A 26560-nucleotide genomic window follows, 5' to 3' on the forward strand; every position below is an offset into this window, starting at 1 on the left:
TTAACCCTAATCCTAACCCTAACCCTAACCCTAACCCTAACCTAACCTACCCAACCCTAACCCCTAACCCCTAACCCTGAACCCTAACCTAACCCTAACCCCTAACCCTAACCCTAACCTAACCCGGAAACCCGAACCCCTAACCCTAACCCTAAACCCTAAACCCTAACCCTAACCCTGAACCCCTAACCCTGAACCCTAAACCCTGAACCCTGAACCCTGACCCTTAACCCCGGACCCTAAACGGAACCCTAATCCCCCTAACCCTTAACCCTGAACCCTTAACCCCTAACCCTGAACCCCGGAACCTAACCCGGAACCCCTTAACCCGGAAGGAACCCCGGAACCCTTAACCCGGAACCCTTAACCCCGGAAGCCTTAACCCCGGAACCCTTAACCCAGGAAGCCTTAACCCCGGAACCCGGAACCCAGGAAGCCTTAACCCGGAACCCTTAACCCCAGAACCCGGAACCCGGAACCCTTAACCCGGGAACCCTTAACCCGGAACCCGGAACCCTTAACCCCGGAACCCTTAACCCCGGAACCCGGGACCCGCAACCCTTAACCCCGGAAGCCTTAACCCCGGAAGCCTTAACCCCGGAACCCTTAACCCCGGAAGCCTTAACCCCGGAACCCGGAACCCTTAACCCCGGAACCCTTAACCCCGGAACCCTTAAACCCGGAACCCTTAACCCCGGAAGCTTTAAACCCGGAACCCTTAAGCCCGGAACCCGGAACCCTTAACCCCGGAACCCAGTACCCTAAACCCCAGAACCCGGAACCCTTAACCCCGGGACCCTCAACCCCGGAACCCAGAACCCTTAACCCCAACCCCTAGTCCCTAAGCCCAACTTCCAACCCTAACCCCAACCCCTAACCCTAACCCCTACCGGAACCCTGAACCCTGAACCCATAAACACATGACCCCTGATCCAGACCCAGACCATGACCCCTAACCCCACTGACTCCTGCTTTTGATTGGCCAACAGCTAAACAAATAAACTCCACAAGGGAGCACTGAGTCTCATTTTTGTTTCATTCGCTATAGCTGCAGCAAGAGAACAATATTTTGGTGCTGTGGAACTTGGTGAGGGCCTCCTGGAGGACTCCGGGGCAGTCTGCTACTGAACGGCCAGCCAGAGGCACTGAGGGAACCTGATTCTGAGCCAGCAGTCCACTTCCATCCACCCATTTGCTGGAAATACTATCCCACACAGGCTACAATTTGGTAAAGTACCCTTTTTCATTGTAACTCCTCTCCTTAAGATCTGATGCATTTCTCACAGTTGAGTTAAAATACCACCCTCGGTAGGCGGAATAAAAGATTCTGACTTCAAGCCTTCCTGCCTTAGGACTGCTGAGTCCTCATCAGCCTCAGATGGCCCTGGCTATGTTTTAGAGCTCACGAGCAGCAAATAATGCTCTGCCATCCTACCCTATTGGGCAACTTGACCTTGGCCAATTTCTTGAGCTCACAAGTTACTAGAAGGACCAGCCAGTTTTGCTTAACCTATGGGAAATAAACCAACCAAGGAAATACACCCATCCAGTCCCCTGGAATGCCTAGTATAAAATATAAAGCCCTTTCTTTCACTGAATGACACTTGTTAAAAGACACACAGATTCATTTACCTTTGTACTGATAAGTGGCCTAGATATCCCATAGAGAATAAGTCAAATTGGATGAGTAAGGCTATCTAAATCCTAATATTTTATGAGATCTTTAAAATTATAGCCAGCAAATGGGTAAATGGAAGGAATTACCATATATCCAAGCTTTCCTCTATCTCTAAGCTAAACATTCTTTCCTCTTCCTCCTCTACATCTCACATCCTTCTACCCATGAAAGATGAACCTGAAGAAACCTCCACTAACTTAGACCTCTTCTGCTGCTTCTTCCTCTTCAACTCCTTCCTCTCCAATGCATGGTCACTCTAAAGGCCCAACTTCACACCTACTTTCACAATCCCTGTTACCCACTCTCACACCTTCATGTTCTCAACCCACCAAAGCCAATACAGCTACAGTTCTCGCCTTCAGAGGAGTGGCCGGAGTGGATGATCTGTTTAAAGTACATGTCCCCTTGTTCCTATCAGAACATTCTCAAGTATAACATAGACCAGGTTCTTATACCTCTGACCCTACCACACACAATCCTATAGTCTCACTTTTCAAGTTTGGAAGCAGGCAAAAGCCTACTCAGATGATGTTCACCAGACTCTTGCAGCTCACCATGCTGGGTCAGAGGATGTTGCTAATCAGGAGCATAATTGGGACTACAATACCCAGGGGGAATTCTGGCTAGAGACCAGTTTACGAACTGCCTCATGGATGTTCTCCATAAGGCTGCCATAAAGACAATAAACTATCAAAATAATTCTACAGATAGTTCAGAGCAAAACAGGCAATGACTCAGTTCCTAGAACAACTTATACAGGCATTCTTACACTATTCTAACCTAGACCCTGAGATGTCAGAAGGGAAGCAACTCATGATTTTTTTTTTCATCATAAATACTCTGACATTAGGGATAAACTTAAAAGTTTAAAACTGGAATCCCTAACCTCACAGGCAGAAGCTTTAAAAGTGTCCTTTAAGGTGTACCATGGGAAAAATGACAAAGGCCTTGTATATAATAGATGACATCCAAGGCCTTCCGACCAGCCTCGGGGGTCTGCCCAGGACCCCTGGCCCTCCAGGGCTCGAGGAACACTGTCCATGTTTTAAGTGTGGTCATGAAAGACATCGGGCATAATCGGAAAACGTTACTCCATCCTACATCCTCTCCCTTTAACACCCCTAGGCTGGCAGTTAAAAAACCTAATGGGACCTATCGCCTGGTTCAAGACCTCCAACAGGTTAATTCTGCATTGGTTCCTTTCCATCCTGTGGTCCCAAATCCTTATACACTTCTTTCCACTATCCACTCAGGGACTTCTCATTTCTCAGTTTTGTATCTTAAGATTACTTTTGCTATATTCATCTTGACACTAAGTATCAAAATATCTTTGCTTCCACCTGGACTAACCCTGATACCCATGCCTCCACACAGCTCATCTAGACTGTCCTACATCAGGGATTCCTAGGCAACCCACACCTATTTGGTAAAGCTCTGCCTTCTGACCTGCTCTGTCTCTCCCTAAATCTAACCTCATACAGTATGTAGTCAATATCCTACTTTTCAGCCCATCCTTAGAAGATAGACTAATACCTCTGCTCTTCTAAATTTCCTGTCCAATGGGGATTATAGAGTCTCACCTTCCAATGCCCTCAGATCATCTACTTAGGACTAACCCTAACCACAATTCACAAAGCTATTAACTTAGAAACAACCTAATACAGTCTCTTGCAGTCCCTTCTACTGACAACTCCATTATCGCTGAGGGAAACAACCGGGCTGATGAAGCAGCTAAAGATGCAGCCCTCAGAAACCCACACTCACCACACCAACCACAGGGAGTTCATACACTACAACCCACATCCTCACAGTCACCTCCTGACACTTGACAAATTCTGTCCTATTTACACCAGCTCTTTCATCCTAACAGCAAGGCTCTTTATCATTTTGTCAAGTCTCACCTCTAGCCCACTCCCGAGGAATTACATTTCTTAATATCACTGTCTCTTGTAAAACCTATCAGATGTCAGACCCTAACTCCAGGTATCGTAGCTTCCCTTTTCCTACCCACCAGGCTAGGCGCTCTCTCCCAGGGACTGATTGGCAACTTGACTTTAACCATATGCCAAGAATCAGATATGTCAAATATCTGCTGGTATTAGTTGATACCTTCTCAGGGTGGGTAGAAGCTTTTCCAACTACTAACAAGAAAGCTCAGACAGTCTCTCACACCCTTCTCAGGGAAATCATTCCACGGTTTGAATTTTCAGCTTCTCTTCAGTCAGACAATGGTCCAGAGTTCACCTCTCAGATCGCACAAATTTCATCTAAAGCTCTCAACATCCCTTGGCATTTCCACATGACCTATCACCCCCAGTCCTTGGGAAGATAGAACAAACTTACTATTCCTTAAAAATATTCTGGTTAAAATGTCACAGGAACTTTACCTAGACTGGGTAAGGCTCTTGCCTCTGGCTCTATTCAGGCTTAGAGCCCACCCCAAAATACTCCTTCTCATCTAACCAGTTCTAACACCTGGTGTCTCAACCAAATTGTCACCTCTCACTGACTACCTGCTTATAGCCACTCCATTATCTCCATTCCCTCCTCTGGAACTTTCCTGTCTACTCCCTGCCTCAACCATGTGCCAACCCCTGTACATCAAAATTAACATCGGGGACCAGGTCACCCAGACCAACACCACTCACCCCTTTCCCATAAATGGCCGTGCTCCTTCAATGTAATTCTTGCCACTCCAACAGCTGCTAAGCTTGACAGTCTCTCCTACTGGATTCATTTAGCCCACCTCAAACCCTTTACTTCTCCACCCAAAACTCATGCCTCATATACAGCAACTACAACAGGACCCTATTCTTAAAGGTTCAGAGGACACTGAGATCAACTACACTACCTCCTATTATAGAAGATTAAGGATTCACTCATGTAACCTCACCCTGCCAGATTGAGAACCTCATGCTTTCCCTCCTGTCCTCGGGCTGACCTAAACTCTCCTACTTAAAAATATACCACACTCATCAATCCCCTCAATAACTCATTCAAAACTTCTAATCTAACCAAGTAGATGTTACAGGAATGCCAGCCAAAAGCCACGGATCTAGAGACACAAATCACCAAACACTTGTGCCTACTAAATAAAGGTAATATTTCTAACATGAACATGATGCTAATGTGTCTGATATTTATGTTTTCACAAACCCAAAGGATTCCTGTAAGTTCAAGGAAACTAAATTAGACCCACATAACCAGGTAAGATAAACTCCAAATAAATAGTACTCAACTTCTTCCTGGCCTTGGGAATTTCCTACCCTTGTCTTGGGATTTTCTACCCTTGTCTTGGGACCCCCTCTGTAGCCCCTACCCCATTTTGCAACTCTCCCATTAAGTACCAGGACCTAAGAAAAAACTTTTTTTTTTCCTAAACTTAACCTTGTCCTCTGCTCTCGCCAACATCTTAACAGGCCTCAAAAAGATGCCAGAGTTGCATGCAGTCAGGACTGCGATGACACAACCAACTACCAGGGCATGGCAGAACCACAGCTTTCTCAGATCCTCCAATGACGATCAACACCCCCAAGTCGGCAGGAAGCAGTCTTGAGAACTTGACATCCTTATTCCCTATCCTGCCTTGATCAACCACCCAACTTTTTAATAATAAGAGGTGGGAATGTTGGAAACCGGCATTCTGCTGACCACTATCGATGGGATGGAACATGAATGGCCATGTCATCTCTCCATCAATCATGGGGCTTGGTAGGGGACTCAACATGTGCAAGTTTCCCTTTTAAAGCAAATGCCGCACAACCACACTCACTCTGTCTCATGCTTTTGGGTGCCCACCAGCTAACCGCTTTCTCTTCTCTATACCAATAAACTACACATGGGTGGGCTGAGTGTCATGCTTCACTGATGATAGCTACAGCAAGAGAACAACTGAGTCTAAACCTCATTCTAATTTGAGTCAAACCTAACCCTGAGTCAAACATAACCCTGAGTCTAACCCTAAACCTGGGTCAAACCTAACCCTGAGGCTAACCCTGAGGCTAACCCTAACCCTGAGTCTAACCCTGAGGCTAACCATGACCCTGAGGCTAACCCTGAGTCTAACCCTGAGTCTAGTCAAACCCTGAGGCTAACCCTGAGGCTAACCATGACCCTGAGGCTAACCCTGAGTCTAACCCTGAGTCTAGTCAAACCCTGAGGCTAACCCTGAGGCTAACCATGACCCTGAGGCTAACCCTGAATATAACACTGATTGTACCGGAGTCTAGCCCTAACTCTAGTTTCTCACCTTGCCATTTTGGCATCATTTCTGCTGTTCAAGGATGAGATCTTCGAAAAGAGTGCTGCAGAGGCAAGGTTCAGGGCACTGTCCTCGTCTTCCTTGTGTGGTCTTCTGATTAAATACTCACAAGTCAGGTATTTCCCTCCTTCAGTGCCTTGGCATGTGTTCTACAAAGAAATGAAATTACAAAACTGAATGGAAATGATATGCACAGGCGGCAGGCCAAGCCCCTCTTTGACATGCTTTATTTGACGTGTCAGGTAGAACAAGTTGTGCACTAGCTGCTGTTGCACTAGCATGCACAGGTTTGGATGCCATGTTCCCTGATCCAATGCACCAGAGCAGAGAAATAGGAAGGGAAGAGCATGGGGACAGGGAAGAGGCTTGCCGTAGACACAGGGCAAGAGGGAGAAGAGGAGCCAGGGAAAGCCTAGGAGGAAAGCAGACAGACAGGAAAAGGGAGTTGGGGGAGAGAAGAAAAGAGGAGTAAAGAAAGAGTGCCAGGTGGGGGAGGGCAGGAAGGTGAGAATGGGATAAGACAAATTATCCACAACAGGGCATCAGTACATATTAGTCCTGCATACAAACAACAAATGCCAGTCAGCCAGCCAATTAAGAATTACCTGGCACAGTCAACTTCATCTTTCATATTAACTCAATGTTACAAACATAAACCTAAAAGTGATGCTGAACCTCCGAGGAACTAGATCACCCTGGGGGTGGCAGGAGGACCTCTCAGCACCCTTTACCCCTGGGTACACATGGGGTAAAAGTACACATGGCCTTGGTTCAGCCAAGAGTACCCACCATCCCAGGAAGGGAAAGGGGCAAAAAGCTGACTCCTGTCCCTTCTGACCATGGGGACCAGGGCTGGGCTACCTCTGGGGAAATAAATGAAGCCAAGCCATTCACCACACCACAAAGAGGTGGCAGGCACCAGCACATCTCCTCACTGGCTGCTGAGGCCTTGGTTTCAGGGAAGACCCTCTGTCACACCGTCAGCATTTCAGTGGGGAAAGGTGGAAATGTGCCACCAAGCTTCTTACACAAAAGACTTCAGAGGTGAAGTAGGAGCTTCAAAATACCAAGAAGGCTTTACAAATATATACTGTTGCTCTTTTCTTCAATGACAAATATAATTAGAATGGAAAATATTTTACTGATATGTTTCTAAGCTTATTTAAGCAACAGTGAGCTGCCTCAAAAGGAAAAATGTCTATGGTATGCAAGACTGGCAACCTGACCTTGATAACCATATAAATAGGGCTAAAAGAAAACCCACAAAGTTTTTGTCCAGAACCAACATATCTGTTACCTATGCAAACCCATAATCACATCGCTCACACACACATACCAGACATGTTTTTCAAAAACTAAATTTGTCTTTACATTACCTGGCATGTCTAGAGAATTCCTTTGGGAGACAATACTTCAAGGTGAGTACCAAATGGATAAAACTGAAACATGAGGGGGGAAAAAAGCAGGATTGTTAATAATATATACATATCCATAATACAACAAAGTATGTTATGATTGTTGATTAATGATGATTCTATTTTATTATATCCCTAACAGACAGATATAAATGCTGTTTGGATAAACACATGAAGTATTTAATGTGTCGTATGTTATCTTCTATTAAGCAATTTAATATTAACATTGTTAAAAACAGGCTAACAAAGGACCGCACATCAGGGGTACATCAACTATCCTTGGTCTTGAATTAAGAAGACTGAAACATGAGACTTATGAGTTCAAATGTACCCCTGAATAATTACTGACATCCAAGACAGGATGGATAACAAACATCATCTGAAGGGAATTTGTGACAATATGAAAAACAAAACCAGGACCAAGAACCCAACACCGTTTCCCAGATACTTTTATGTGAAAAGTATGATAACAATCCCTAATATTTAAGTAAACAATGAACCGATTACAAAATGGGCAATGCATTCTATACTTTTCAACAGAAAAAACAAAACTGCCTATCACCAAGTGAAAGCAAAACAAATGAACAGAATACAAAGAAGGAATGTAGGAGCCAGCAAATAAACCTCAGTGAGTGAATTTCCCACGTATAGAGGACACCTCAATACCTACCATAAAACTTTCAAAATCAAACAACACTGTGATCTCAACCATCATACTTGAATGAATACAGTAAATATACTTGATTCAAGGCAATAATGAAATAGATAAAACAGATATTTTTCACTGAAACTGAAGTAAACTGTAATATGTAAAATATTTACCATATTGTATATATGAATAGGATTTTTCTCATTCTCCTCTATTTCCTAATGTCAAGATGACATATAAAGGTTTACAATACTATAGGGCTAGAGATATTGACAAGCAGTTAAAACTTCATTCCCAAGACAAAGATCAGTTTTGAGTTTCTTACTACAAAGGATCCAATGGTCTAAAATACTGAGAGGGATAAAGACGGGACTGATCAGTTATGACAAGTTCCTGCCCAGAATCCAGGTGAGGTTTTTGACAACATTCTGTAATTCCTGTTAGAAATAAATACAGAAAGACTAAAGGGTTTACCTCTCTAAGCACATGACTGACACAACAAAATAAAAATTAACAAAAATCATTAAACATTTTCAATCATGACTTTTTTTTCTTTTGTAAGCATTCATTCCTGTAACCCAGGTGTTGAGGCATATAAAGGCTTACCTACATTTTTGCAGTATCATGAACTGCACCTTTTAACAGAAAGCAAGAGTGTAGGCTTGAAGTCAGAGAAATCAATACTTTACAGTTGGTGGTATCATCTAGGACGATGTAGGAAATGAAGCCATGCTGGAAGAATTGTGTCACTGGGAGTATGCTTTCATTTTTTTACATAGGCACACCATTTCCAGTACCCGCACTCTGGTTCATGCTGCAGGATGAGGATGTGAGATCTTAGCATCCTCCTATAGCAGCCATGTCTGACACCTGTTGCCATGCCCATTTCATGATGATCCTCTATCCCTCTGGATAAACTCGTTCATGAGTTGATGTAGACATTATCACAACGCAAAACACACAAATTAACATCCCTAAGGTTTTATAAATGATTTATTTCATGTGATTGAAGAGGAAAACTAAAAGGGTTACTTTATGATTAAATTTGGAGGGCTTTGTGCATGAGTTTGCAAGTTCAAACAAAGATCGGCATTTGTTGACACTGTCAGATTAATTTGTCTGAAATACTATTGTGCAACTAAAATGTGTTCGCTAAAAATCTTATAAAATCCTTTTTAGCCAGACTTTTTTTCTGTATGAGGTTTTTTATTTCAGGTACTCAAAGACTACTGTGATATGAGCGTGCTTTAACAGAATGGTCAAACACTAAAAGTTTCACTCTTTTATAAGGAGTACCCCAAAGTGGAAAACAATAACACACCAACTAGATTTAGTTTCTCTGAAATGAGTTTTTTCTCATAATTTAAGACTACAATGATGTCCAAAGGCTTTACCACATTACTTTCATAGTTTCTCTCCAATATGTGTTCTCTTATGCATTATAATATTACTATGATGTGAAAGGCTTTACCACATTAACTTTATTCATAGCATTTCTTTCTCTCATGGATGTATTGTTGAGACAGTTCTGTATAATGGCTTTACCACATTGATTATGTTCATAGGGCTTTAGTTTCTCTGAAATATGAGTTTTTTCTAATAATTTAAGACTACAATGATGTCCAAAGGCTTTACCACGTTACATTCATAGTTTCTCTCCAATATGTTTACTCTTATGCATCAAAATATTACTGTCATGTGAAAGGCTTTACCACATTAACTTTATTCATACCATTTCTTTCTCTCATGGATGTATTGTTTTGGAGACTGTCCTGTGAAATGGCTTTACCACATTGATTATGTTCATAGGGCTTCTTTCGAGTATGGGTTCTTTTATGAATTTGGAAGACTCTTGTGAAATGGTCTTCCCACATAGATTTCATTCATAGGGTTTCTCTCCAGTATGGGTTATTTTATGCACTAGAAGACTTACATTATATGCATAGGCTTTACCACATTAATTACATTCATAGGGTTTCTCCACAGTGTGGGTTTATGCATTAGAAGACTTGTATTATATACATAGGTTTTACTACATTGATTATATTCATAGGGCTTCTCTCTAGTATGGGTTCTTTGATGAAATTGGTAGATTCTTGTGAAAAAGCTTTCCCGCATTGATCACATTCATAAGGTTTCTCTCTAGTATGGGTTATTTTATGCATTAGAAGACTTACATTATATACACAGCATTGACTACATTGACTATATTCACAGGGCTTCTATCTACTATGGGTTCTTTTATGAAATTGGAGGATTCTTGTGAAAACGCTATACCACATTGATTATATTCATAGGATTTCTCTCCAGTATTGGCTATTTTATGAATTTGGAGATCAGTGTGTTGTGAAATGGCTTTCTCACTTTCATTACATTCATAGGATTTCTTTCCAGTGTGGGTTATTTTATACCTTAGAAGATTACTATGATATGCAAAGGCTTTACCACATTCATTACATTCATAGGGCTTCTCTCCAGTATATGTTCTTTTATGTGTTAGGAGACTACTGTCCTGTGAAACGGTTTTACCACATTGATTACATTCATAGGCTTTCTGTATGGTGTGGGTTCTTTTCTGAATTTGGAGATGACTGTTGTGAAAACACTTTCCCACACTGATTACATTCATAGTTTCTCTCCAGGATATATTTGGACACTACTGCTCTGTATAAATTCTTTACCACATTGATTATATTCATAGGGTTTCTATCCAGTATGGATTCTTTCATGCATACACTGATAATTGGCACAGTTAAAAATTTTCACACATCCATAACACCGTTGAATATATCTGTATGAGTTAATTATACAATTTTGTCTAATTGTAAAGAAGAATCAGATCTTAAGGTTCTATCGCTGTTTACACTCATGTTGTTCCCCTTCATTAAGGGTGGTTTTCAATCTTTGAATATAGCTGTGATGGTTAACATTTATAGCATCTTTTTTCTATATGAGATTTTTCTGATATTTGAAGAGAACTAGAAAAACTCATAAATTTTCCTATAGTATTAGTCATAATATACTTGTAAAATGAACCAGTACTAACAGAAGTACATACACATTTCGTATATGCATAGGACTTTTCTGAAGTGTGAATTGGTTGATATATTTCCAGTGAAGCTGAAAAAGCAATTACTTGTAAACTTGTTTCACATTCAACAAATCTATTCAAAGTGGGGGGATGCTACATATCTTCTAATTGTTCTGAGAGATAGAGGGGTATGTTTATTCTTTTGACATCCTTATGTTCGTATGATATACCAAATAAAGGAAGAATAACAGATAAACATGATTTAACTTTCTGTTCTTCATAGACATATGGCATACAGAATAAGGTTTCTCAACAACAGTCACCCTTGGCTCTTGACTACCCCTCCTCTCAATCAAGTCAGCAAAGTCACAAGTATATGAATAACACAAGCTTTACTATGACCTATTTGCTTAATAGAAAGTTTTCAATGTGTATTAATCACTTATTCAATGTGCATACCTTTTGTAATATAAGTAGGATAAACTAAATGGATTGCTGGTTCTATAGCAGAGCTATCATGGGGCTGTGACTGAAATGGTGATATCTGTTAGGCATTGTTTCCTTGTATATTCCCTTAAAATAATACCTTGCAAACAAAATTCACCTAACTGACACTGTGATACATGGTTTTGTGAAAATTTAATGATCATCAATGCACTTTAAGCAATTTAATTAAATTGTTGCTGTCTTTAAAACTTACACCTTAAATTTCTTGAGGCATATTTCTATTAGCATGCACATCAAAATTACCTTCTAAAATATAGTAGCAGAAAATATCAGACATATTATTGGAAATTGTGCAAAATTTAAGTTATTACCTTCAGTAAACCTTGGAACCATGACTGATTTATTCAAATCATCCATCCTCAGTTTCAGTTTAATTACAGAGGAGCATCAATAACCAAGAAACAGTTGCCCCTTATTTTAAATTTAGAAGAAAAATTCATAGTCTTACCTATAGCAGTTGAGGTTCCTGTAGTCTCCAGCATCACATCTTTACAGAGATTCTTCTGGGAAGGATCAAGCAGAACCTACTCTTTCCTAGTGAAGTCAACATGCACATTGTGATAGGTCACTGCATTCTAAAATATAACATAAATGTTTGAAAAGTGATACTGACAACACTCTATGTAAGGAGTAAGGTTTTTTCCCACTGCTGCCAGTCAGGTACTGCTGCCGCGCCTGCCCAAAATAATACAGAGAGACTCTGTATTTGATATAATGCTGTTGATATAATGTATACTTCCTTGAAAATTTAATTATCATGCTTCCCACACTTATTCCAAGACACAGAAGTTCTAAAGTAAGCACCAAGTCACACAAGAAAAGTGAATAGGAGGGTCAGCTCTGTCATTTCTGAAATACCTATTAACAAACGTAAAGAGAGAAGCAAACAAATCAATAGTACTTTGCACATCAGAGACAAAGATAGGCAAACTGGGTATACTAGCTCATGCCTTTAACTGGTTCAGGAAACAGCGAAAACTCTGGTACCTGATGAATCAAGAATTTGCAGTTGGCATCATATTTTTGGAAGCTTCATTCATGTTATTCTGAGCATATGCTAATCAACTCATTAAACTGTAAATATTGAGAATAACAAAATGCCCTGGGCAGAGAGAAAGCATTTCAGTCAAATGAAGCTGGAGACACCTGCAGCTGTGAAAGGCTAAATTCATCATTAAAAGTGTATCTGAGTCTTCTTCCCATAGTCGCGAGTAAACTCACACCCCAGCATCAATATCCACAGAAAAATACGCCACATGGAATAAACCAACTACGCATGATTCTTAAACACAAATCTGTGCAAACTGTGAAGAAAATTCTTCAGGAACTGTTTCATCTCCATGACACCACCTCAGGTCAAGAATATTGTATTCCTGACTCTTGGTGTGGCCCAATTTGATTACCATTTCAGCCATAATAGAGGGTATATATATACGCTGGTCATAAACCAGAGATGATGGCTCTAGAGATTCAACAGAGTCCCTGAAGCGTTATATTTATCGTTTGTATGTTCATAACATACAAAAAAAAAAAAAAAAAAAAAAAAAAAAAAGCTAAGAAAAAACATTGGATGCTAATTACAAAGAATACTGAACTCTCAGTTCTTTTTATTAATAAAAGAATAAAAAACCTCTCCCATGGCCAAGAACCACATTCTCCTACTTGATACTGACCAGGTTAGGATGATGCTATACAATGATTGTCTTACCTCAGAGTCCTACAGCTCCAAACCTACTATGATCCCCTTTACAACATTTTAGTTTGAAAGTGTAGCATTTCCTTTTATTTCTAAATGTATTTTCAACTTGGAGAAAATAAAAATATCATGTAATTGATATTGTTATAACCATTTTACTTAATAATTGGATGCTTTAGTGCCTGAGATTTCTATTCCTGCATTTATTCATTATTAATTTGAATATATTTTCTATATTTTCTCTTTGTTGTTGAAAACTGCTGTGAAATTATTAATTCTTGTATGTGGGCCTCATTGGAACTGTGTATGCCTCAAGGACTAGGGGGCCTTCCCCACAATAAAACTTCCATTAAGCACTGTCAGACATCCATCTCCTTAAAGAAAAGGGCAGGCCTCTCCCACAGGAGTCAACAAAGCATGGCATCAAGTTGAGGCAGGTCCAAACTCCTCCTGCATCAAGTCTGGAGGAGGCAAACCAGCATGGTTTCTGATGCCACTGCATGCAGCCCCACAAACAGACCAAGCTACACAACTGTCTGTCACACACATGCAGAGGGCATAGGTCTGTCCCATGCAGGCTCCCTAGCTCTCAGTCCACAGTCTATGATCTCCCATGAGCTCAGGTAAGCTGTCTCTGTGGGTTCCCCTGCTGCGATCTTAATTCTCCTGTCTCCTCCTCCATGTCTTCAACTGGACTCCCAGAGCTCAAGCCAGTGCTGGGCTGTGGATTTCAACATCTGCTTTAATCAGTTGTTGAATGAAAGCTCTCTGATGACAACTTGGGTAGCCACCAATCTGATTATAGATGATGAAAGTCTTAGCTGGGGTAATCATTGTGGATTCCTAGGAATTTCCCTAGCACCAGGTTCTTCCCTAACCCCAAAATGATCCCCATTAAGATATCTCTTTAATTATTCTGCCCTTCCTTCCATCCCCAATCAAGCCAACCAGATCCACCTTGTTCTAATCTTCCCCAACAACCATCATTTCCCCCAATTTACCATGGAGATCTCTTCTACTATACCAAGCAAAAATGTTGATCACTGTAGAAAGAGAAAACAAGATATTTCATGACAAAACAAGATTTAAATGATACCTATCCACAAATACAGCCATACAGAAAGTCCTAGAAGCAGTTCCAAACCAAGGAAGTTAGCTGCACCCACAAAAACACAGCCAATAGATAATCACACACCAGCAAAACCCAAAGGAAAACACACACACACACACACTGTCAACAGCACCACCAAATCAAAAAAAAAAAAAAAAAAAAAAAAAAAAAAAAACCCAAGAATTAATCACTTGTAATCAATATCTCTTAATATCAATTCACCAATAAAAAGACAAAGGCGAACAGAATGGATAAGAAAACAAGATCCTTTCTTCTGCTGTATACAAGAAACAGACATGACCTCAAAATAAAGGGACAGTAAAAGATTTTTCCTATCAAATGAACATGAGAAGAAAGCCAGAGTTGCTACCCTAATATCTAAGAAAATATGCTTCAAACTAAAACTAAGCAAATGAGATGGAAGATTTCATATTCAAATGAAAAATCCATCAATATAAAGTCTCAATTCTTAACATTTATGCACCACATACAAGGATACCCACAGTTTTAAAAGAAAGATTAGTAAAGATTAAATGACAAATCAAACCCCACAAATTAATAATTGGAATCGGCAATATCCAACTCTCAACAGTGGACAGGTCTGCTACACAGAAAATTAACAGAAAATAATAGATGTTATGACTCAAATAGACTTAACAGGTATCTACAGAACATATCAATATCAGCAACAACAAAAAAAAGAAAGAAAAAGCATACAGTCTTCTCAGCACATCATGGAACCTTCTTTAAACTGACCACATACTAGGTCACAAAGCAATTCTCAACAGATACAAAAAAATTAGAATTGCACCATTAACCTTACCACATCAACATGGGTAAAAATTAGAGTTCAAAAACACAAACTACAGAAAGCCTACAAATTCATGGAAAATAGACAACTCTCAAATTACCACTGGGTCAAAGAAGAAATAAAGATAGAAATTAAAGACTTCCTAAAATTCAGTGAAATGAATCCACAGCATATCCAAACTTAAGGGACACTAAGAAAGCAGTGCCAAAAGAAAAGTTCATAGCACCAAGTGCGTAGATAAAGAACTTGAAGAAATCTCACACCAGCAACTTAACAGCACACCTAAAAGCTCTAGAAAGGAGAGAAGCAAACTCACCCAGGAGAAGTAGACAGCAGGAAATAATCAAACTCAAGGCTATAATTACTAAAAAGAAACAAAGAACAGTAGCAACAATCAGTGATATCAACAAGCTATGCAAACCAAATAAAAGGCAGAGAGAATATCCAACACATCAAAAACAGAAATAAACAGGGGAACCTAACAATAGATACTGAGGAAATTCAGGCAATCTTTAGTTCATACTTCAAAAACCTGTACTCCACAAAATTGGAAAATCTAAAAGAAATGAACAATTATCTTGGTAGGTAACACATACCAAAATTAAATCAAGACCAGATAAAAAATTTAAATAAACCTATAATCCCTAAGGAAATAGAGGTCATTAAAAGTCCCGAAAATAAGAAAAGCCTAGGAACAAATGGATTCAGTGCGGATTCTACCAGAATTTCAAAGAAGAGCTAGTACCAATAATACTCAACTTGTTACACAGAATAGAACCAGAAAAAACATTGCCAAATTCTTTTTATGGGGCTGCAGTTACCTTGATACCCAAACAACACAAAGACTCAATTGAGAAAGAGAATTATAAAAACAATCTCCCTCATGAACATTAATGAAAAAAATACTCAATAAAAAAAAAAAAAAAAAAAAAATGGCAAACCAGCTAAGCGGTGGTGGCACACACCTTTGATCCCAGAACTCAGGAGGCAGAGACAGGTGGATCTCAGTGAGTTTGAAGCCAACATGATCTACAAGAGCTAGTTCAAGGACAGCCTCCAAAACCACAGAGAAACCCTGTCTCAAAAAAAAAAAAAAAAGAATGGCAAACCAAATGTAGGCTTCATCCCAGAGACACAGGAATGGTTCATTCAACATAGGAAACTGTCAATGCAATCCACCATATAAAAAAACAGAAAGAAAAAACACATGATCATCTCATTAGACACTGAAAAACACCTTTTAGACATTTAAAAACAGCTCAGTCATGAACCCCACGAAACCCAAAGCTGTATCTGATAACCAGACCTCAGTGATACCACAGACATAGTCCTAGAACAACAGCATGACATCCACTGGACAGTACATAAACAGAGGCAATACACACATAAACAAATAATAAATATAAATGATTTAGGGAGCATGATACATCAATATCCAAAGACAATGCCCAACAATGTAATTTATAAGAGAAAAGTTGATTGCAAACTGCATGCAAAAGAAAAAAGTACACTCATTTATACAATGATTTCAATATTTAACATGAAGACTACAATAATGAAGAATGTGTACAACATGTGTAAAATAGAGGATGGAAAAAAAAGGCAAGAACAAAAGCAGGAAAATAAACTTTTAACCAAAAGATCAAAGGAAACTTGGCCAAACACCAAGTTTCTACGTGTACAGAAATTAAAGAAATACAGATTTCAAAACTCAAAAATATATTTAAAACTCACTTTAAACTGTTAATTTTCTGACCATCCAGCAACAGATGTTTCTTGCAGAGAGGTGCCATACTCTAGAACCTGCCCAGCAAATGTAAGTCGTCTCCTGCAGAGCCTACTATGGTTCTAAAGTCCCTCATGCCCCCTTGTAGTTTCAGGCAAACCCAGCCAATGTCAAATCTAAAAACAATGTGAATAATAATATAATGTCTGCTTCCTGACAATGATTATGTCACAAGATGTGGCATCTTCCATATTCACCTGCAAAATACTATGCTAACCTGACATACTTCTACTCCTCAGAAACTCCTCTTGTGACCTAGAACTGAATCACCTGATGGTGGCTGTCAGAAGCAGAAAGTTGAAAGCTTTCTAATAATATATTGCTGAAGCATGACGCCCAAGTCCTCCTTTCTATGTAAACTGTAACATGTGTAAGAAAAAACTGAAAGTGGGATATAATATTCAGAACTTCTAGAACCAGACCTTCAGCTTTCCAATCTGTCTTCCCATTGCACAACAATATCAATGCCTATTACAAGCTCATAGTCTCCCATGCCAGGATGGCAGAGCCTCCCCTACCCCAGGGAATACACACTCAACAAAGCTCAGAGGCCAAGGGCCACTACCCTGGTCAACACAGGAACCAACAGAATCTCAATCTGGCTCACGGTCCATCCCAGTCCAAGCAGTTCAGATTCTGATAGCTAAGCCAACATGCTCTTTCTGATCTGGGGACTGCGGCCCCAAACTCAACATGGCATGGCTTATGGTCTTTCTTATAGCTTCCCAATGCAGCACAAGAGGAGAATCTGGAAAGAACCTGTAAGCTACCTCCCATTGGTGCTCCTGATGGCTAACCCTTCACAAAGCTCCTCATTGGTTAAGATGTCCTTGCAATTACCCTACTGGGTGAGCAGAGATCAAATGACACAGCCCACACAGGCCCTCCCAACTTTGTCCTTCTGCACTACAGTCAGATAGGGTCCTTATCTGGAAAATTTATACTTCAGAAAAATCCTCCAATCTCCCAGAGCATTTCCTGTTTCTCTCCCAAGGCACAGGGTCCTATGTGTGCACATTGAATTACACACTCAATGTACAGCACAGCCTTCCCTTTGCTTCATAACTGGAAGGTCCTGTAACCAAACACAGGTCACATTCTAACAGTCTCTGTTGTTAAACAAAAAGAGGCCATGGATGAGATCACAAGGAAGGGGCTATGGGAGGCCTTAGGGCAGGAAAGAGACAGTGGAAATAATGTAATAATAATTACAAAAATTATGTTTAAAAGTTGAAACAGGCTTTATGGCCATGTGCTACAGAGACTAGGAATTTGTATTAGAGCATAACAAATACTACTCACACTATTTCTCTCGGGCCACCATCTTAAACCTGGAAACACAGTCATGTTAGGCATAGCAACACCATTTTATCCAGTTCTCATATTACTGTAGAAATGGTGTAACTACAGTAATTTTGTTTCATGGTAAGTTCTGTTCTTTCTCTAGAGTCTTGATTGCCTGATCAGCTCTACTACGAAATGGCCAGTCAGGACATTTATGGAATATCTAAAGTTGATTACCTGACACCACATGATTAATGTGAAGTAGTGTCACAGCATGAAAAGGAAATCTTTCTTACCTTCTTGCCACTCACTTTCAGTGCCGACTACATCTGCTTTACATTTGGTGAATGAAATTCTTACACAAGTTCCCACTTCATTTGTAAATTCACAATGAAATCTAGAGAACTTGGAGGACATTCATTTACTGGTTATTTTTCCTTCCCAGAGGCAAGTAAAGGCCCAGCCTGGACAGCAGAAGCAGAAGTACTTATTAAAAGAAATTCTCAATTACATAGTGTGAGGCAAGCCTGAGTGGTTCTCAACCTTCCGAATACTGTGGCTCTTTAATAAAGCTACTCATGACGTGGTGATCCCCAACCATAAAATTCTTTTCAGGCTACTCCATAATATAATATAATATAATAATATAATATAATATAATATAATATAATATAATATAATATACATAAACATCTGTGTTTTACACTGGTCTTAGGCCATTCCTGTGATAGGGTCATTGATTCCCACAAAAGAAGCTGTGACCACACAGGTTAAGAGTTGCTTCTCTAAACTGATACATATAAATCAATAAATAAATAAAATTAAGAAAAAAGGGACTGAAATGCTTAAACCAGGAAACAATGGAAAACAGACACAAAGGGATTACGCCAGTGATGCATTTAAAGAAAATGAAATTTAAAAGATGTTATCAATAATTGATTTTTTAAAAGAGGTAAGAACTGAAAGATCCCTTAGCTATACTGACTTTGAAACAGAGTAGACACATCCTGGTAGGAAAAATACCATTAATAAAACACTGTATGACTTTGTCCCTTGGGAAATGTTAGCTTCTGAGTGCTGTAAGCTGACACATGGAGTTACAGTCAATGGCCTGTGTCTCAAGCCTCTGCGCTAACTTAACTGTGTAAACCAGGATTGCACATATCAGCATAGGAGAGTTGGATAATTGGAAAATGAATATTTAGTAGTTCAAGCTATCCTCCCTAAACTCTCCACCCACCAGTTCTGTCTGGCTTCATAAACATGGAAGGAATTAATACATGAAGGAAAATTACAGTCACTCACCCTACCCTATCAGGCACTTCTTTATGATGGAGACCCCTCCTGCAGCTCACTGCCTTAGACTTCAGTCTGTGCTATACCCACTGTCTACTGTTTTCCCCTGCAGTGTACACAGGACCCTGTATTGTTTAGTCTGTTTCCCCTGCAGTGTACAAAGCACACTGTTCCTCCTCTTACGGTCTGAAGGGAGAAGCCAGGCTCCACACACAAATCCTTTTTCTGTTACTGCAATAGACAGCCCACTATTTGACTCCTACTGAAAGTTACAGAACTCTGTGGTAATGCAGACCTGTAATGCAAGAATTTAGGGTGTTTAGTCAGGAGGAAAACAAGGGCAATGCACTGTGAGTATACAGACAGGGTTTAAGTCCACCTCAATTAATATAGGAGACTTTTCTTAAAACCACATTTCAAAAAGAAGGGAGAAGCCACTGTTATAGAATATAACTTTATGGCATACTGGGACTTAATATTGGTTGTGACCCTGCAAAGTCCCATTGAGCAGCATGTTAGAGGCCTTTGATGGGGAGGTGGACATTATGGGTGTTTTTAAGTCAGGGTTGTCTCTTTTGTTATGAGAATGTAAAGGCTGATTAATCCTGGTGAACAAACATTTACATCTTATCACACTAATCTCTAGCAGGTGTGGTAACCATGCTTATCACTGGGTTATTTGAGATACAACCCTCTCTTACCTAAATTCTACTTTGTGTGACTTAATGTCTCCTAAGAAGTGGTAAATCCTTACTTATACCATCAATTATACTCCTCTACATCACAGGTTAGCTATGGCACAATACTCTACACAGGAGATTGTTGTGCTAATTCTAATTGGTCTTAATAATAAAAACCTGGAGTAAGATATAGGAGTTAATGGTGAAAGATCAGAGAAGCTGAGCAGCCAGCCCCTAGTTCTATCCTCTACTGAACCCTCAAATCAAAGAGGTGATCCTTTCCCTGTGAATCTTCAGAATGAACACAATGAGGTTCCATTTCATCCTGCCTTATATTTCTCTCTCCGACCAGCAATATTACTCCTGTCCCCACCTCCAAAGCACTGGGATAAAGGTTTGAACCACCACCACCTGTCTCTGTTTCATAAAGGTGGCCTTGAACTGAAGAGATCCACCTGCTTCTGCCTCCCAAGGGTTGGGATTAAAGGTGTGCACCACCACAGCTTTATCTTCAGATAACTACTCCCTAGCTCCACACTCTGACATTCAGGCAAGTTTGTTTTTATTTTGTTTTGTTTTTGGTAGTTGGGTTTTTTGAGACAGGGTTTCTCTGTGTAGCTTTGCAGCCTGACCTAAAACTGTATAGAAGTCAGATACCCACCTGCCTCTGCCTCTCAAGTGCTGTGATTAAAGACACCTGCAACCTTTAAAGCACAAAATCCCACTACACTTGAATATTTCTAAACACAGTCCAGGTCCCAACCGTCTGGGTAGATACTTCCCGGGGAAGTGATGTTATTCAGAGGCTGCCAACCTGGTCACAGTGGGCTATACAGAACCATGCTGGACAAGGCAGGACCAGACAGGAATGTGGTGAGTGGCTCCCACCCAGCCAAGGGAGAACCAAACACACTGGCTTATGAGCCTCAGCCGGACACTCCACCTATTCTGGGGACAGCGCCCCCACACACCATGAGCAGCCACTCACTCCCCACATGTGGAGAGAAGCCCACATCACTGTGACTGGACATGCCGCCAAGCATGGAGACAGCAGTCCTCACTATAGCCAGCCACTCTCCCCACATGGGGGCAGCTGCCACTCTCACCTCAGCCTGCCGCTCACCTGTGAAGGGCAGCGGCCCGTCAGGAACCTCTGCCACCACTCCTCCCGGTCTGTGAAGAGCAGCCCCTCGCTCATTTAAGTGCAGTGCTCCTCCTCTGTGAAGGGCGGCCACTCGCTCAGCTTGGTGAGGCTGCAGAGCTGACCAGCACTCTTCACAGAAGAAAAGGCACAACTGACTTCCTCAGATGAAGCTGAGGTGAAAGCCTGTCTCCCGGAAGAACCCTCCCATCTGACTGGCGGGTCAGACAGGGGCTCTGATTGGCTAGTGAAGCCTGAGAGACAGGACCAGGTGAGCAGGAGGGGCGGGCCCTCCCCTGGATTCACCTCAACTAAGACTCCACCCTTTAAAAGGACCTCCATTTGAGGCTCCGCCCCCAGGGGGCTAAATGCCACCGATTCTGGATACACCTTCTGATTTCCTGTTCTCATTAGGTAATCACGGAATGCTTTGCTCAGATAAAACATGGATTTATTAATTCAGTCTAATTAAATTGCTGCATCACCAACCATTGGTTTCATTAACCTTTCCACTAATGGGATTTTTAAATATAATTGGGAGGCTTTGCTCTTGGTTTTCTACAGCCACTTTTGGTACCTGTTCATCATCTCCACAGCTGTGGTAGGACATGTGGGAGGACATGACGGCAGGGCCAGGACAATCCAAAGCAAACAGATCATGTGCAAGGAGCTAGGTAGGTGGGAAAGGGAAAGGGGAATGTGGCACCTCAAGACTCTGAGGAGCGCGTGCGTACGCACACAGTCACTCTCTCTCAGGAGAAACAAACACACACACACACACACACACACACACACATACGCTATGGCCGCGGCTGCGCAGATGTAGAAGGCAATGAATATCCCAGCCCAGGACGTGCACACAGGGAGACTCTGAACAACAGGTCCCAGCATTCACCCCTGTAAAGCTTTGTGGTACTGCAAGGTAGTCCACCTAAAACACAGCTAGGATGGCTACAGGTGCTGGTGCTGTCCTGTGCTCACAAATATAGCCAATAATCTGACAATTTATCCCATGCCGAGAATTCAGCTGTGAGAACATGAGCCCGCCTAAGGTTGCCATGCACAGCTGAAGGTGAGTAGACATAGGCAATAGATCCCAAACATCTCCAGGTGCACCTGCCCCCAAACAATGTTTTATTTCCCCTCACCTCCACCCAGAGCCATCTCTCCTGCTGGATTGAAATGAGGTGATGAAATGAGTGGGGATCCCCACACACACACCCAGCACATGATTCCTGTTGCTCCCTGGACTCAGTTAAGCATGAGTGAGTTTCGCTTTTAAAGCAAGCACTGCACAACCCCACTGGCTGTCTCTCTAGCATTTGGTTGGCCACCAGCTATACCCCTTTGTCTTTGCTCCACCAATAAACTCCACGTGGGCCCACTGGGTCTAGTGTTTGTACTTCATTGGAGACAGCTGCAGCAAGAGAACAACATTTTGGTGCCGCAGAACTCAGTCAGGCGCTCCTCTAGGACTCGGCAGCCATCTGCTGGTGGATGGCCAGCCAGAAGGGGACCCTGATTCTGAACCAGTAGTCCACTTCCATCCACCTGTTTGCTGGAAAGACCATCTCACACCGGCTACAACTCGTTTCCTTAGGATCTGGTGCATTTACACGGGTGAGTTAAAATATGGCCCTCTCTGCGCATTATTTCAGATACTTGATTCAAGCCTTCCTGCCTTCGGACTGCTGAGTCCTCAATTGCCTCAAATGGCCACTGCAATTTTTTTGAGCTGACAAGCACAGAATAACACTCTGCCATCCTCCCTTATTGTGCACATTGCTCTTGGCCACATGCTTGAGCTGACAAGTTACAAGACTGAATGACCGGCCAGTTTTGCTTAACCTATGGGAAATAAACCAACCAAGGAAATACTCCCATCCACACCACTGGGATGCCCACTAGAAAATTTAAAACCATTTCACTTAATGCCACTTGTTAAGGCACCTAGAACCATTTACCTTTGTAATGACAAATGGCCTAGATATCACCTAGAAAATAAGTCAAATTGGCTGCATAATGGCTATCATGAACAATCCCAATATCTTAAGAGATCTTTCACATTACTGCTAAAAAACAAAAGATAGATGGAAGAAGTTCCATATATCCAGGCTTTCCTCTATCTAAATGCTAAACACTCTCTTTCCTCTCAACCTCTCAATATCATGTCTTTCTAGCCATGAAAGATGAACCTGAAGAAACCACTAACTTAGACCCTGCTAATGAACCTCCATAGCTCCATCCTCAACATCCAACTACCTCTTCTGCTTCTCCCTCTTCAACTCTTTCCTCTCCAATGCCAGGCCGCTCTAAAGGCCCAGTTCTCCCACCTACTTACACACCCCTGTTACCCATTCTCGTGCCCTCATGTTCTCAAACCACCAAAGTCAACCCAGCTACAGTTCTCCCCTACAGAGAAGTGGCCAGAGTGGATGATCTGTTTAAAGTGCATGTCCCCTTTTCCCAATCAGAACTTTCTCAAGTATAACATAGACCGGGTTCCTATAGCTCTGACCTTACTGCCTTTATAAAAATTTTCAATATATCACACAATCCTATAGTCTCATTTTTCATTATATATATATGTGTGTGTGTGTGTGTGTGTGTGTGTGTGTGTGTGTGTGTGTGTGTGTATAAATAATCTTAACCAACAACCTACTACCTGAGGAATGCAGAGGAGTTTGGGAGCAGGCCAAAGCCTACGCAAATGAAACTCAACAGAAATCTTTCAGCTTACCATGCTGGGTCAGAGGCTGCTCCAGATCAGGAGCATAATTGGGACTACAATATCACAGGGGGAATTCTGGCTGGAGACCAGTTTACAACCTGCCTCAAGGTTGGTCACCATAAGACTGCCCTAAAGCCAATAAACTATCAAAAGTCTAGACGTAGTTCAGGACAAAACAGACAATCCCTCATTTCCTAGAACACCTTACATAGGCATTCTTACAGTATTCTAACATAGACCCTGAGACAGCAGAGGGGGAGGCAACTCTTTAGGAATTATTATTTTTTTTTTTATCATAGCTACCTTGACATTAGGGCTAAACTTAAAAAAGTTTGGAGCTGGGACCAATAACCTCACAGGCAGAAGCTTTAAAAGTGGCCTTTAAGGTGTACCATGGGAGAGATGACAAAGCCCTTAAATCAAGTACTAGATGATGGCCAAGGCTTTCACACCGGCCTCAGAGTCTGCCTGGGCCCCTTGCCCTCCAGGTCTCCAGGACCACAGTGTCCATGATTTAAGTGTGGTCAGGAAGTACCTTGGGCTTGAACTTGCAATAATCCCTGTGTGCATGTCCACATGCCAAGAAGAGGGTCACTAGTCAACAGACTGGCCACATGACACTTGTGGCAAGAGGAGATAAGATATGGACCGCCCTCTAGCTGACTTCCTAGCCATGGCCATGGACGATGATGAGTGGAGGGGCCGGGCTCTCTTGACCCGACCACTGTCATCTCTGACAGAGAGCTCAGATAGAAATTAAAGTATCAGGGGGATCATTCTCCTTCCTTTTTGACACTGGTGCCACATACTCAGTCCTGAGGGAATCATGGGACCCACTTCTCCTTCTCGTCTCACTATTGGCAGGGTATAGAGAGCCTTACCTACCTCATCAGATCCCACCACTCACTCAGTTGTATTTTCTGGGGAATTCACATCACTCATTCATTTCTGGTTATACCTACCTGTCCTGTGCCCTTACTGGGAAGGGATCTTTTAGCCAAGGTAGGAGCTTCCATTTCTTTTGCCACTCACTCTACTGGTTTAATATGTCATTTCCTCTGCCAGTGTCTGAGGTAGACACCCAATTCTGGGACACGAAACACCCTTCTGTAGCTATACATTGTGATTCAGTTATAGAACCCCTAGAGGTACATCACTCAAACCCAGTACCCTCTCCCACCACAGAGCCTTAGGGGACTTAAGCCTATCATCTCTGACCTCCTGAGGAAAAAGTTACTCCATTCTACATCATCTCAATTTAACACCCCTATACTGGCTGTTAAAAAAAACCTAATGGGACTTATCGTCTGGTTCAAGACCTCAGTCTCATTAATTATGCAGTGGCACCCCTCCATCCTGTGGTACTTAATCCTTACATACTTCTTTCTACTATCCCCTCAGGGACTTCCCATTTCTCAGTTTGGGATCTTAAAGATGCCATTTTCTCTATCCCTCTTGATACTAAGTCTCAAAATATATTTGCTTTCACCTGGACTTACCCTCACAGCTCACCTAGACTGTCTTACCTCAGGGATTCTGGGAAAGCCCACACCTATTTGGCCAAGCTCTGGCTTCTGACCTGCTCTCTCTGTCTCTCCCCAAATCTAAACTCATACAGTGTGTAAAAGATATCCTACTTTGCAATCCTTTAGAAGTTAGCCAGACTAACACCTCTGCTCGTCTAAATTTCCTGTCCAACAGGGATTATAGAGTCTCACCTTCCAAGGTCCAACTGTCTAATCCCCAGGTCACCTACTTGGGACTAAACATAACCCCAAATAACAAAGCTATTAACTTACAAAGAAAAAAAAGAAAAAAACCTAATCCAGTCTCTTACAAGAGGAAATTTTTTTATCTTTTCTAGGAATCGCTGACTTCTTACACTCCTGGATTCCCTCTTATTCTCTCCTTGGTAGCCCTCTGTCTGAGGCAGCTCTTGGCTCTCTTTATGAACCTCTCCTTAAGCCTGTTACTAAGCCCTTCCAGAAACTCAAACAGGCTCTCTCCAGGCCCCAGTTCTTCATCTTCCAGACCTAACTTGACCTTTCTCCCTCTATGTAGCAAAAAAGGAGGGATATGCCCTTGGAGTTCTAGGCCACCACCTAGGACCTTCCTTTGCACCTGTAGCATATTTGTCAAAAAAACTAGACTTAACTGCCCAAGATGGGCACCCTGCATACATGATTTAGCAGCTGCTGAGCTCCTCATTCATGAGTCAAATAAGCTAACCTTTGGATCACCCATCATTGTCTTCTCCCACCATAACCTGCCCCATCTCTTAACTTATAGAGGCTTACAAACTCTACCTTCTTCCCAAGTTCTTTCCCTAAGGTGGAATTAATAGAAGATGCCACATGTACTTTCCAATCCTGCCCACCTTGCAATATCTCAAATCTCCTACCTCAACCTAATGCTAACTATTCCCCATCTCATTCCTGCATTGAAGCCCTAGAGGAATTATTGCCCCATCCTTCACACATATG

This window comes from Phodopus roborovskii, unplaced genomic scaffold (genome assembly GCF_943737965.1).
Source record: "Phodopus roborovskii unplaced genomic scaffold, PHOROB, whole genome shotgun sequence".
Taxonomy (NCBI): domain Eukaryota; kingdom Metazoa; phylum Chordata; class Mammalia; order Rodentia; family Cricetidae; genus Phodopus; species Phodopus roborovskii.